Source organism: Benincasa hispida, chromosome 12, assembly GCF_027475165.1.
Source record: "Benincasa hispida cultivar pf3 chromosome 12, pf3_genome.v1.1, whole genome shotgun sequence".
NCBI classification, from domain to species: domain Eukaryota; kingdom Viridiplantae; phylum Streptophyta; class Magnoliopsida; order Cucurbitales; family Cucurbitaceae; genus Benincasa; species Benincasa hispida.
In genome coordinates, this window is record NC_143489.1 from 2,595,641 (window position 1) to 2,600,011 (window position 4,371).

At 40.7% G+C, this 4,371-nt stretch overlaps 1 non-coding gene across 1 annotated transcript; it reads right to left on the minus strand.

The window, feature by feature from the left end:
* Positions 1 to 1,623: 1,623 nt before the first annotated feature.
* On the minus strand, positions 1,624 to 1,730 carry LOC150031697 (small nucleolar RNA R71). Its single transcript, XR_016525651.1, has one exon. It is a non-coding gene; the product is annotated as a small nucleolar RNA R71 (small nucleolar RNA).
* Between the last annotated feature and the right edge of the window lie 2,641 nt (positions 1,731 to 4,371).

Here is a 4,371-nt window from a genome sequence, read left to right on the forward strand (position 1 = left end):
GAACCCAGAAGGTGTGAAAAAACATAGAAACGGCCGACTCTTGCGAGAGCAAGACTATCTTTTGAGGAGAGTAGAGAAGAACAGTGTAAAAAGCCTTGGGAAGCAAGAGATTGCTACCAGGCTCTTTATTCTTATTCCGCATTGTTATTCTGTATTTCAATTACATATCTATAAAATGGAACTTTCTTATCTACATCTGTTCACTCTCTTAAAAGCACGCATGAGTAGCTAAATCTATCGAATGGGTTGAGAAGAACTTAGCTAACATGACCTAGGATTTTCATTGCATGTGATCATCTTATTTTATGTTGTGCCCAACACCCCTTTAGAGCTACTCGGGAGAGAATCTAAAGAAAGAACCTAAGACTTGAGAGAGCTAGGTTAGAATCTAGACTCGAGAGAGCAAGATTAGATCTGCATAAGCAAGACATAGAGACTTAGAGATAAGCTCTATTTGCCAACATGCATCGTATGCACCCTAGAGATAGGTGATGGCATTATGCGGTCGCCTTGTATGTGTGTGTCATTCGTCATCGCATAGACAAGAATAGAGGCTTATGTGTAGGTCCTATAGACTTGTCGCATATATCGCATGCGTTCTAAAACTAGAAGTCGTAGCATTTGCGTTGAGAGATGATTTGCTATTGTATGTGTGTAGCATGATCGCATAACATGAACGCAATCCTAGAAAGTGTTAGCTGAACTCCTTCTCAACCTGTTCCCCGCATATTCATCGCATTTTCCGTAATATTAACTCTTTTCTTAACTCTGCCGCATACATTTTATACTGTAAACAACAACCCAACATCTCTTTGATTTATTGGTTACCGCAAAGTCATCTTAAAAATTATTGCCGAATATTGTTTTCCTTAGTCCCTGAGTTTGACCCTAGACTTACCAGCAAACTCAGCAGAATTTATACTTGGGTTCTGTTGAGAAAACTTGTTGCACAATGCATTTTCCATCACCGCAATTCCTTTCATTATTTCACCGCATAAAATGAACGCATCTAGGTTTTGGCGCCGTTGCCTGGGACTTTGGAAATTCAGTGTGATAACAGTAATTGTTTTTATTTCTTTTCAGCTTTCAATCTCTGGCGAATTATGACCCAGTGATTGAAAGAATGTTCCGACGAAAATTGAGAGATAGCTGCCAACAATAAGATAGAACTCCAAGAACGGCAGAACAACCGAAAGAAAGGCCCACAAACGCAAACAATATAATGGCCAACCCCATCCTCTTGGTGAATGACCGCAATAGACCCATTCGAGACTATGCGTCGCCCAACCTATATGATTTCTCCCCAGGAATCATGAGGCCAGCGCTAGATGGATCGAGGTTTGAAATGAAACCGGTTATGTTGCAAATGATCCAAACTGCTGGACAGTTTGGAGGGAGGCGTGGCGAAGACCCGCACGCCCACCTCTGGAGCTTCATAGAAATTTGCAACACTTTTATGTCCCGAATATCTCCACCGAGGAAGTTCGACTAACTTTGTTCCCATTTTCCTTATGCGATCAAGCAAGAAAATGAGCTTATTCTCTCGAATCGGGAAAGATAACTTCGTAGGAACAAGTCATGGAAAAGTTCATGAAGAAATACTTCCCTCCAACGGAGAATGCAAGAAGGAGGAAGTTAATTACGAATTTTGAACAGGAAATTGATGAATCGCTCAGCAATGCTTGGGCGAGGTTTAAGAGGCTGGTAAGAGACTGCCCACATAACGGCTTACCAGACTGCTTACAGGTGGAAATTTTCTACCAAGGATTAACCCTTGCATCGCAGACCGCTGTCAATGTGGCAGCAACTGGAGGTCTGCTAGATAAAACGTATGAGGAGGCCAAGAATATCCTTGATCGCATTTAAAAAAATCACGAGGACTGGAGAGAAAGTGATCAAAGATTAAGAATTAGAGACAATGACATGAACAATGGGGCCATCGCATCCATTCAGAACCAAATGACTGCGATGATGAGTTTGATATAAGGCATCGAAATTAATAGCACGGGAGCGAAAAAAGGGCAGGTCAACGCAATTGCTCAAACGATCGCAAGTTGTGTCATTTGTGGAGACGCTCATTCGATGGAAAAATGCCTAGGAAACTCGCAGCCAGTATGCTTTATAAAGAATAATCCTTACTCTGACATGTACAACCTTAGGTGGAGAAATCACCCCGATTTCATGTGGAAAAATCAACAACAAAGCTTTCAACCAGTGGCGCAAAAAGAAGGGCCATCTGGATTTTTCCCGCGAACCAACGATCCAACGCATAACCAAGCCAACAGTTCACAGACACCGCAATCTTTGTCCTTAAAGAGCTTGTTGAAGCAGTATATTGAGAAGAACAAATCAGTGCTTCAAAATCAAGCATCGTCCATCCGAAATCTTGAAATTCAGTTAGGATAGATTGCAGGCGAGCTAAAAAATAGACCGCAAGGAGCGTTGCCGAGCTCAACTGAGCTCCTATGCAACTCTGGGGGTACGAGAAAGGAACAATGCTTAGCAGTCTCCTTGTTAAGCGAAACAATGACTGCAGAAGGAAGGGAGGAACCCATCACGACCAACTTGAATGTAGTAACAACCGAGGACCCGTTGACTCATAATTCAGAAAAGCCCGAAAAGATGAACCCAGAAGTTGTGTCTACCTTTAAGCCTCTAGAACGCAAGATAGAAGAAGTCCAGCTACCACCATTCCTACAAAGATTGAAAAAGAAATAGAATTATGAAGAAAAGATCGTGACAGTGGCAGTAATGCAAAATGCTATGATCCCAGAAAAAATGTGCGACCCAAGAATCTTCACGATACCATGCTCAATTGGAGGGGTCTACAGTGGTCAAGCACTATGCGATCTTGGGGCGAGTATAAACATAATGCCGCTATCAATCTTCAAACAATTGAATATGGGCAATCTCATGCCCACGACGGAGACTCTCCTACTTGCGGACAGATCCCGAATACATCCCGAGGGAGAGTTGAAAGATGCCGCAATCTCAATTGATAAATTCATCTTGGCAACGACTTCATCATTTTGGATTATAAAGCAGATGAAGATGCGCCCATCATATTGGGATGACCATTCCTCTCGAACGGTCGCGCTCAAATTGATGTACGCAAGAGGGAAATTATAATGAATGTCAATAAGGAAAAGCTCCAGATTAAGGCTGTCAAAATCCCAGAAAAGAAGAAAAAGCTGCCATGGACATGAAAAGTCCAGCTTGAAATAAGCAGTCCCTGAGTTACTATGCGACTCAACCTCATTAGGGACGCAATCCTTTTGAATATCCTTTTTGTTTTGTATCAATACATCATGAACTCTTATTACCTTGTTGTTATCTGTTATCGCATATTTCTTTATTGCTTATAAATAATAATAATAATAATAATAATGAGATCATGTTGAACGATCGTGGTAAACGATTTTGTTAACTTTGTTTTTTTTTTTTGTATTTGACCCTCTCAATGTTTTTCTTTGCAAACGATCGAAGTAAACGATTGCGGAGGCGCTACACGAAGATGCAACTATTTTATTTCATCACCGCAATCCAAAGAAAGTAGATCGTCGCAAAGCAGGATGTGTCAACAACTAATGCGGGCGACAGCGCAAATTTGGGGGTTGTATCTTTCCTTGACTTTATTCCAAATTTTGCACTATCGCATCGCGTTTTTATTTTGAAAATTTTATCACCGCATCCTCTTTAGTTACTGCAATCATTTAACATAGATCAATTTAGTAAGTCACCGCATGATTTCTCTTTGCCAATTATGATTTCAATGATGAAACGCATGCCTACATTTTTTTTCATATATGCTAGAGTCAACTTAATTTTAGGACAATCACCTCATGAAATATTTCTAGAAGTTAGTGGGCTGCTAGCTTTCTTTCAAACTGACCATTTACAAAACTTTCTAAGAACATCGCATGACTTCTTTCAATCTTTTTGGCAATGAAGACATTGCCACATTTTAAATTTGGGGGTGCGGTATTCATTTTCGACCTTGCTATTTTTAGCCTTACAAAAAAATTGCATAACGTTGCGATCGGATCCTACTCGTAGTTGGATGTCCGCATGACCCATGTGGGGGCAAGCCAAAACGAAGGTAGGAATCATGATCAACGCATAGAAAAAAAATGACTGCAACTCCGTTGCCAAATTGGCATGAGTTTAGTCTGAGAAAGAGTGCCTTGCTCGTAGTTGGATGTCCGCATGACACACGTGAGGGCAAGCCAAAACGAAGGCGAGACACTTGGATCAGCGCAAGGTTAGAAAAAAATAAATAAAAAATAATGTCTAAAATACGCAAGGATAAAAAAAAAATCATTTAACACCCCAGTGAAAAAGTTTTTTTGAAATAAATCATGCGATGTCCTG